Genomic DNA, 11,143 nt, shown 5'->3' on the forward strand with positions numbered 1-11,143 from the left:
GTGTGTGTGTGTGTGTGTGTGTGTGTGTGTGTGTGTTATCTGAGTGAGTCCCCTTGTTTTAGCTGTCCGTTCCCTGCTCTGTTATGGCTCTCTTCCACTAAAGTGATTTGTTTCCATTACACTTCTGGGAACTTTATAGACAATCTACAAGCTCAGGACACTTTTAATGAGTTTGTATTTTTGAGGGGCGCTAGTCCCTCCTATATTCAGCTATTAGTGTACATTTTCGTCTTACACAAACATTCAGTTCCCTTTGACAATAAATGGAGAATTTACGTCATATGTGGACGAGCAAATCGTCTATTTTTGACCTACACAAAAATTCCCATTGACGATGATAAGAGCGTCCCTCACTTCACGCGGGTGTGATTTTGAATTATCACCAAATTTCACTTGATCTGGATGGTTCTGGGTTCACCTTTTGTAGTGGAACAAAGCTACAAGTCACCACATCTCTGTCTCTACAATATGTCTCCCTTGTGTTTCTTCTCATAGCCTTTTCAATTCTGTATTTATAGCATTTGTTTTAGTCAATGCCACTTTACTGAAAAGGGAGTTGTTTTTTCATTTTCCCCTTTGTCTGTCACATCTCTGTTCTCCTGTTCTCTTTAAGGGTGCTATTATCTAAGACATGAGCCGAGTCACATTTATCACATTTCTGTCCCTTCCATTTCCCTCATAATAACCATACTGCCTTTGTTCACTCCACCTTTTCGATCATGCTGTCCTCCGCGACAGGTGGTTGCAAGAGGGAGAAGAGAAAAAGAAAAAATGTACTTATTTAAAGGCAAACTCCTGCCTTCGGGACACGGTAGACGTTAAGCCTGATGCTTATGCTTCGGCGCAGAGGCATTTAACTGTATATAAAAAAATGTTTGCCGCCAAATCATCAGGCTGAAATGTTGCACCTGTGCACTGTTGCACCTGCACATTACTGCTTGCTATGTCGTCAAGGAGGAAAGAATACCAACACCTGCTACTTCTGTCAGCAAGTACTAGGTGTTTCACAGTTCCTTGCCTGCCCAATGTTCCTGCTACACTATGCTGTTGTAGTCACAAACGTAGGTGTACACACTGGCTCGCACGTGTACGCACCACCAACAGCTCCCGCTGGTTTGATTATTAGGAAAACACGGTGGGGTACATATATCTGTAATTGTGTCGAGAGCGCATGGGGTTGCTGGCTCGGTGTGTCGTATTTGTCTGAACCGCAAGGGCTACAGCACAGCATTTGTTTTAATACGCGTTTAACTCTCAGGAGCAACACGCATGCATGCACGCCGACCCCGCCTTCCCCCACGCCATAGGGCACCCTGATTTTGACACTGCGTTGCCACAGTCCAAAAGAACAAAGGGGAAAGTCATCAAAGTAAAGGGAACAGTTGGTCCATTATTCCAGTTATTCTCAGCTCAGAATGAATCCAGTATAATCCTGTTGGAGCGATGCCCAGACACTTATGTTGATGTTTTCCTCATTGTTCTAACCCGGTGCTTATCTGTATGTCTCGAGTGTGTGTGTGTGTGTGTGTGTGCACTAATCATATATGTTGTTGATGTTTTAAGAGAATGTCAAACTCAAGGTCAGAGTTGCTGTAAACGTGCCTAGATCAGGGGTTTTCAACAGGTGGTCTGTGAAGTAATGTAGCAAAGTGAAGATTTTGTATTTTCTTCCATGGAACAGTGCACTAAACTTTTGTGCAATGTTCGGTGGAAGTACGTCAATGTTATCAGAATTACTGGGAAGTCTGAGGTTAAGAAATTCCACAGATTCTAAAACAGACAGTTAGAATCTCAAGAAGGGTAAAGTGTACCAGCTTGCCTGATTGAGTCATCATTATTAGGAAATGTGCTCATATAATCATGCCATCATGTGCTATATATATATATATATATATATATATATATATATATTAAAATAGTTCAAATAGCCGATCTACAAGATCATAATGTGTGGATGTAGATCGACTAGTTGAACTATTTTAAAATATTTTTCAAGATAGTAAAATATGGGAAAAAAGTTTAGGGATAAAGGTTAAGGCACACCCAACATAGGGCCACATGTGTCAGTACTGTATATCAGTTCAGTCTGTGGACCGTCACCATCGTTTGAGAAACAGTATAGACATGGGATGCATTCCATAGCAAGTGTTACGAAAGCACTAATCTTAGCCCATATCCCATTGCAACTCAACAGTGGTCCCCCCCCAGGTTGATTCTTAGTCAAGGTGGTGGTCCCTGGTTCACAATCAGTTGAAAACCCCTGGCGTAGATGGTTGAAACAAGTACATGAATACTTGCTTTGCGCCATGTTTAGAGCTTGTGGATCTGCTACTTTTGTGTGACATTGTAGTATGATCGAGTTGGGCATTAATTTGCAAAAAACATAACGTAAAATATGGATATGAGGTTTCTGCCCGACCGCAACGTTATAAACTACGCTTTTCAGTAAGCCACACCAACCGTACTACAGAGTATAACACAAATCATTGGCGAGCAAAGTGTGTGCGGCCACAAAATGAAACAGTCAGTCATGTGTTCATTCAACTGCTTCAATGACCCCCATATTTGTCACAAAACACACGCTGACAGTGCCCTCACGTGACACGCAGACAGTGCACAAACACTCACATGCACTTGCAAGACACTCACACTTCACTATATTTCACAGTATTTATACATCATCTACTCAGCCATATCTGCAGGCAGATTATGCTGTTGTTGACATTAGTCAAGGTATTGAGACTGGCTAATAATATTGTGCAGTCTTATGTCGACAGCTCGCCCAAGTATCCCTCCATAGCGCTTGGTTTTGGCAATGTGTGTGTCGGCACAATATTTCAGCGTAGTCAGACAGATGTGATCTGTCAGACTCAGGCTGCCTTGTCTTTCTGGTTGTCCTATAACCAGCTACCGTATCTATCTCTCCGAGACATGCACTCGGTATATGTACGTGTTATTACGTATCCAGTACTGTGATTGCAACCCAGGCAGGACAACTCGTGTTGATTTTTAACACAACAAGTGTCATTTAATTTAAGTCTTTGATGGTTAGATGGTACAAAAGGCGATGGACTGACTTGAGTGACAGATAATCGCCTAGGTTATAAATTACCATCCATTTATGACCTGGGTGGTAATAAATAATACCTTTTTAGAGCTTGATCCAGTGTGTGGACTCTGGCTTGGTATTGCCTACAAACTCACGATCGATACGTATCACGATACACTGTAATGGGCCATTAAGGCTAAGTATCCTTTTTCATGCTGGCACCGACAACCAGTATAACCTCTGCAGTCCATTGGCACCCTCATGTATCAATCAACCCATTGTCTGGGCTATTGTTTTGAGATCCTGTAGCTGGAAGTGGGCGAGGAGGTGAAATGTGACACATGAAGAGAGAAGATAGCTCGCTGCTAGCCTGTTGGGGGACAGGCTGGCAGGCGCATTACTTTACCTCTGTACCGCAACAGTCCCTGTTGTTCAGGGCTTTGTGCGTGCAGAGAAAGGGAGAGGGGCTGTGTGGGAGACCAGCTTAGACCAGTACGGTTCTGAACCTGTGGTTGTGAGGGTCCCCAAATGACAGCGAAGTGACCATTTAAGAACTTTTAATACCTAAAGACAAAGACCATTACTGCATCGAAAGTAATCAACAAATATACTATAAAAACTGGTCAAACTGTGGCCAATTTGTCAAATAATTGTGAATTATTTGTGAAAATAACCAATCTACAAGTGCACAACGACTTGCGTTGCGAGGCATTGTGAGCACTGAGCTTGTAAATCTGCTATTTTCATCATATTTATCTGTGGAACAGGAACCTACTACTTCTACTCCTATACATTCCATGTGTTTATCAGGGTGGAGCGGTCCCCAGTTCAAAAACAATTTGGGGCCTGAAAAGGTTTAAAACCACTGGTTTAGACGGCACTGTCCCCAAGGGTGAACTGGAACCAGTATAGTTGTGATAGAAAGAGAGCCGTGCTTTCACTTGCTCCTCTTACAGTAGTTGGCACTTTCTTGTCCCATTACCATTCAGTGACCGACATTCACACACAGACCTCTAATGTGCTTGTGTTTCATTATGTATATGACCACTGACCAGTACAGCTTTGAATCACACTGATGCAAGTCTTGCATCTGAACAGCGTCCCGATCAACAAATCCACCCCCCCACACACAGTAAAATCAAGTGTAAATCAGGATTTATTTTTTGCTGGCTGGGTGTGGTTTTGCTTTTAAGAGAAACACACTATTTTACAAGCTTTTATTTTATTTTTTAAATTATTCTAAAATGTCTTCAACTCAATGCAAGAAGGCAGAGAAATGTTTTTCCTTTATTTGTCACACAGTATAATGCTAGAAGAAAAGCTCATAGTACTACTGTACAGTGCACTTTTTTAAATGCCTGACTAAAGGCCAGTCAAATGTCTTTTTGAAAACCAGACTGTCAGATGTAAAACAAAGGGTTTGTTGTGTACTGTATTTCCTTCTAAGTATACGCTTCTATTTCCTATCTCCCTCATTTTCTTTTCAAGTAGCCTATAGAGATGAATGCTGTTTTAATGTTTATGCACAAGAGCTCTTGTGAGAAGAATACATTTATATTGAAAACAAAAGGAATATTTAGTTGCTTTCTCTTTTCTTTTGATGGCATTAATTGCTTTTGAAGTGTTACAGTTACAGCCACCTTATGTATAGAGTTTCCATAAAGGTGTTATCCTTTCGTTCTCAGAAAAAAGCTCCGGAAAAACGCCTGTTTAGCCCCCTAGCATGTAAGGGAAAAAACTGGGATGGTTTCTGACAAATAGCTTTTGATCTTTATTTAAAGCCCACTAGAAAAGAAAGGCTGACATTGTTTTTTTATGAATGGATGTTATTCTTCTGTAGTACCTATTATTTCACCTTGTCCTCAACTTTCACTTTTGTGATTTATTTTCCCTCATGACTGTATAGAGATTAAGGACCATATTGATCCTTTCCTGTAGTGAACTGCTATGAATGTGAATATGTATATTAGAGAAATAAATGCAATTGCAATGCAACTCGAACACTCGTCGTGGCTCATTCTAAATCGGTGGTAATCAAACATTTTCATGCCAAGGACCCCCAAGTTGATATGTATTTTACCCCCATCTGAAGATATTTTCCTTTTTTTTTTAGTTTTAAGAATATCTAACATTTCCAATACTTCAGATCTTCACAAAATGTTCGAAGATAGCATATTATGTACACGTTTGTAGATCTGCTACTTTTGAATAGCCAACATATAAAGTGGTTGAAATGATGAATGCTATGTTGTGATCCAGGTCCCCCCGAAACGACCCCTGGGGGACCGGGACCCCGCCCAGACCCCATGTTGAGAACCACTGTTCTAAATGCTTCCCCTCATTCATTAAGGAACAGTCAACCCTATATTTATAACATGACAAGCTTTGTGGAATTTTGGTTGTCTACACAAGGTGGGTTTAAAGCCTGACACGTCTTACGACGATCTACAAGTTCACAATGTGACACGTTGTGAACTTGTACATCTGCTATTGTCTAAATTATGCATAGCCATAGGCTTTTTTTTCTTTTTTTTCACCTAATATAGACATGGCTAAAATATGAGACAACCAGGGTTAATGTGGTTAATATCTCTGACTTGGGAATACATCCATGCTATTGTATTATTTAAGCTTTGGCAGCCCAAGGTGCAGTAGACTGGAGACTGAGGGCCAGAGGACAGCGGCCAGCACTGTTCTAGTGACTGCTCTATTACACTCCATTGTCTCGCTGTGGCAGAACGTGTCCTTTGAACAGAGCCGAGCCCTGTGGGAACGCATCCAGCTTCCGACCATATGAAGCTTTTTCTCTCTTCCTCTCCCTATAGGCCTCTATAGCTCCATTTCACTTTCTCCTCTCTCCTTCTCCCTTTCTCTCAGATACGCATATGAATCCTTGCGCGTGCACACACACACACACACACTATTCTGTGCCATTTCAGCCTATAGTCACCGTCCACAAACTTCGTCTTAAACAAACATTAAATTCCCATTGACAATGAATGGAGAATTTTAAGTCCTAGTGTCTGTGACAGGCATAATGTCTATTTTACGTCATGAAGATACGACGATCATCATGACGATAAGAGCCTCATTACAATATATCATAATGTATCAGGTTTATTTTGGAAGCGGTGATACCAGTGGCACCTCATGGCGCACTCTGCTTGAGCACAAGCAGGCCATACATGAGCTACTTGTGTGCAAGTTGTCAGCTCGACAGAGTGCATTTCTAGTTTATACTGTAACAGGGGGCACGCTTTATGCTAAAGATGGCCATTACTCCTCATGTAATGAAGAATATGGTCGCACATTGTGAATGTGAACACAGAGTAAGAATCTTAATATATTTATCAAACGTATTTTCAGAATTATGAAAATGTATCAAAGCGTGACATGGTGGACATTATTGTGGACTAACCCTAACCCTGGACGTTATGCTTGTTTACCACATCAGTATAACGCAACCTAAAACATTGATAAAAAGGCAAATTAAACAGTGATACTTATACTTCTTCTGGTATAGGGTTTCTTATCAAAAATATGCTATTTTCTGAAGTCATGTGGCTAGAGGAGTAGTCGGGGACATGGATTAACAGGGGACAGGCAAGTCAGGGGCAAACATTGATTTCAAGATTCTAAGCATTAAAAAATAAAAATACATTTATCACAATAACATTTGGTGAGAAACATCAGAACTAATACTATATAGTAAGAATTCAAAATTTTGATTGAATTTGATTTTATATTTGTAACTGAAGCTGAATAAACATGATGGACATGGCATTTTAGCTTACCTCTACTCAAAGCTATTTTATATTTATTTCACCCTGAGATGCAAATCATTGTGTTCTATGGTAGAGAGGCTTTAACAGTATAAGATAATCTTTTTGCAATATGCAATTAGTGTTTCTTGCTTATTTTACAAAAGATATGCTGTAGGCTAATAATATCATGACACAAATGGCACAGAATAGTAGGAATGACCCCATTAGCTGTGCCAGTCCTCTCTTCCAAATGCATCCTATTCACTGGCAGCCAAGGTTCAGCCATCAAAAGGCCTCTCTGTAAGTGCCTTTATAAAAACGCCTCATCATGGCTGCATGGACAGCACTGAACAGCTCAGTTGAAGTGATGACACCTGTCCAGGCAGGTGTCTGATCCAGTGTGATCAACAATGACAGGAGTATTATTCCACGTTCACACTGGCTTATACAAAACTACACATTTTGTCGCTTTGTATCTGTAGCTGTAGTTGAAATCAGCGCAACATTTTTTGTAGCTTTGTAGCTGTTGTTGCTTAGGAGCTACAGATGTCGGATGTATCTTTGTATCTCCATGTCGTTGGCTTCCTTTGAAAAAGAATGGCCTGTATCTTTGTAGCTGCCAGTGTGAACACAGAAAAAACAGACTATCTTTCAGTGTCTGGTGATTCTGAATATTAGAAGTTTTCCATAACCACTTAAACACTATACTTACTTTGTGGACTGGAGTCCCCCATGGGTCTGTACTAGGCTGCCTCCTTGTTTCCCTGCATGTGTACTAAATAACGTCTCAGATCTACAACCTGTTGCAACGCGTTGTGAGGTTGTAGATCTGCTATTCGTTGCTGAATGTTTGCCTCCCAGAATAGGTTCGCTAGGACAGTGGTTCTCAAAGTGGGGTCCGGGGACTCAAAAGCATCACAATCATTTTAACCACTTTATCCATATTGTATATGTTGGCTATTCCAAAATAGCAGATCTATTCGTGCCATGCAAGCTTTTACATCTACTATTTTTGGAAAGTTTCTGAAAACAATAGAAAATGTTTGGAAAATGTTGAATAATTTAGATAATTTAGCCTAAATCTTCTGTTCTGGCCGGTCCATGGCCTCGGGTTGGCCAACCCCTGGCCACGAGTTGGCAAATGGACCCCCATATCAATTTGAGCATGTCCTTGACATGAAAAGGTTTGAGAACCTAGGATTCGTGTTGTTAAATGACTCATCTCAAGTCGTGCCCAGATCTCAGTGTTCAGGGACTGAGCTGCTATTTGCATTCCCAGTAGATTTACATGCATGGCGTCCTCCCCAGTCCCCCTGTGTACCCTCAAGTCAAATGTATTCATGCAAATGAAACCAACAACAACCACCCAGCACCCACTTTTGGTGTCCTTGCAAACAGAACACTGGACAAAAAAACCAAGACCATTCAGACATTCACCCCTCCAACCAATGTCCACCCTGCCAAGCTGCCGCTGAAAAGCACAGCGTCATAAGGTGAGGTGTCATTGACGTAGGCTTTTTGCTTGTCTTTTTCTGTGCTAAATCGATGTGTCATGCAAGCAGAGTCCACTGGTGGCGCAATAGAAAGCCAGGACATTGACGTAAGGATGGAGAGAGGGGTCATAGGCCCTTCTCTCAGTGCATTCTGGCTGCTCTCCTGAAACACAACAACAACACCTCCAACAATGGTGGACTGTGTTGAGTGAATGGTATTACTGGGACTGGGTTGGGTACAATTACAAGTTACAATTAAGTTTATTCACACTTATAATTATACACACACAAATGCTATGACATATAAAAGTATGTTATAAAAGTATAAACATGTAGGCCTATAGTAATAAATTAGCATAATTGGCTAAATATCAAGTCAAACGTTACTCTTTTACCTGCTTTTTACTAACACTAACATTACAAAGATGCAGAACATCGAGATGAACCTGTTTAGTTTATGGCTGGTCCAACAGTAGTGGCAACATTCCCCCAAAAAAAAAAAAAAACGGAATGTCAAAATATCCACCGCGGGGTCTGAGACCAGAGCCATTGAGTAATGGTTGAGACGAAGCAGTGAAAGGTCCTGAAAGATACATAACGTCAGTCTTACCCAATACCCAATCTTTCTGTTTTATGAACACATGGCTGCTGTACTTTATACCTCATATACTAAGCATTTAAAGTAAAGAAAAAGAAGAGGTGCGCCTGGTGAGGGTTTAAACCCCGCAGCTATGTCGAGTCCGCCTACAGGAAATACGTAAGCTGCGACCATGAGACCCGTTTCTGAATTTGTCTATAGCCGTCTCCATATATGAAGATCAGGACACTGACCTCATCAAACCCTGGATAGCCATACATGGAGAAGACTGGATCATCACCTAGATCTGCATATATGGAGCTTCAAAACTGGAGCTGACCTGTTCTGACTGTAAAATGTTCTGTTTTTGCATTGCACTATTATGGTACTTACGGTTCTGCCACTCTATTAGTGTGTTCTTTGGTACTTCCCACTACCCAGCGGGCTTTGCACTATACGCGGGCTTTTGCAGACAGTCTATTATGTAAATCAATGGCAGTGGCCGGTTTGTTATTTTGCAGTACGTTCAACTCAGTAAAGTTTGTCAATACAAAGAAGGTTGTCGTTTTTGACTTATCAATGGTAGCAGAAGATGGCTCACAACGTTAACTACAGAGTCCCACCGGCGTTTGAAGAAAAGAAGTCTTATGAGAGCTGAAAAAATGAAGTTGAAATGTGGAAACGTGTCACTGAACTGGATACGAAGAAACAGGCTTTAGCTGTTGCTCTATCACTGACGGGGAGAGCTAGAGATACAGCGTTGGAAATACCTGCGGACGATTTGAACAAAGATGATGGGATGAAGACACTTGTAGAGGCATTGGATAATGTATTCCAAAAAGAAGAAAAAGACCGGGCTTACGACGCATACACGGACTTTGACAAGACTCGGAGAGAACATGACGTTTCCATGGCGGATTACATCGTCCATTTCGAGCAGAGGTACAACAAAATGCGCAGATTTGACATGACTCTTCCTGATACTGTTTTAGCATTCAAGTTGTTGGATACAGCCGATCTGGATGTTAAAGATAAACAGCTTGCTCTTACAGCGTGTTCAACACTTACATTTGCAAGCATGAAGTCAGCTCTAAAAAGGATTTTTGGAGACAATACTGTGTTACCCTCGAGCAGCAGCGGAGGAATTCAAGTGCGACAAGATACTGCTTTTTATGTTGATCAGAGGAAAGACGGTAATTACGGGAGCAAATTCCGTCCCCAAACCAACCACACGAGGGCGCCATTGACTGGCTCAAACCCACTGGACAGGTATGGAAGGAGAACAAAATGTGCTATTTGTCAGAGTACGTTCCACTGGGCTAAAGACTGCCCACACAAAGCTGAGCATGTGAAAATGACGGAAGAAAATGCAGAGGCAGAGAAAATTGAAGAATGCCACATTACTTTGTTTTCTAAAGAGTCAATATCTGATGCTGAAATATTCATGGTGGAGGCCTTAGGTTCAGCTGTAATTGACACTGCATGCACCAGAACAGTCTGTGGTGAAAAATGGTTGGACAGTTACATTCATACACTGAAAGAGAGTGACAGGAATAAAATGGAAAATACACAGAGTAGAAGAGCTTTCAAGTTTGGTGATGGTCAAGTTGTTCATTCTACAAAAAAGGTGAAAATCCCAGCTAAGATAGGCCAAACCAAGTGCCATATAGAGACTGAGGTGGTCCCAGTGGACATTCCTTTACTACTAAGCAAAGCATCACTTAAGAGGGCAAAAGCTGTGCTTGACATTGAGAATGATAAAGCCACAATGTTTCAGAAACCTGTGCCCCTTGAAATCACATCCTCTGGACACTACTGTGTCAGCATAGTGGACAAAGATTGCACAGCCATGAATGAGCCCCAAGCTAATGAGGTTCTGGCCATAACCGATGGCATGAGTAAAGATGAAAAACGCAAAGCCTTGGTGAAACTCCACAAGCAGTTTGGACATGCTTCGGTTGATAAACTTAAAAAATTACTGACTAGTGCTGGAACTAATGATGATGAGAGCATTACTATTTTGAATGACATTGTAAGCAGCTGTGAAACATGTCTGAGATACAACAGAGCCAAGCCAAAGCCATCAGTTGGTCTACCAATGGCTTCAACCTACAATGAAACTGTGGCATTAGATCTGCATGAGCTAGAACCTAATGTGTGGTACCTTCACATGATTGATCACTTCACCAGGTTCAGTGCTGGTAGTATTGTGACCACAAAAAGATCCAGTGAAATTGTGAGGCACTTTATTCATTCCTGG

General features: G+C 41.3%; 1 long non-coding RNA gene across 1 annotated transcript; it reads left to right on the plus strand.

Moving 5' to 3' along the window:
* Positions 1-8: 8 nt before the first annotated feature.
* On the plus strand, positions 9-5,044 carry LOC306923531. Its single transcript, XR_013790074.1, has 2 exons — positions 9-2,017; positions 2,053-5,044. It is a non-coding gene; the product is annotated as an uncharacterized lncRNA (long non-coding RNA).
* The last annotated feature ends 6,099 nt before the right edge of the window (positions 5,045-11,143 follow it).

The sequence above is a fragment of the Electrona antarctica genome (genome assembly GCF_951216825.1).
Source record: "Electrona antarctica genome assembly, chromosome: 5".
NCBI classification, from domain to species: Eukaryota; Metazoa; Chordata; class Actinopteri; order Myctophiformes; family Myctophidae; genus Electrona; species Electrona antarctica.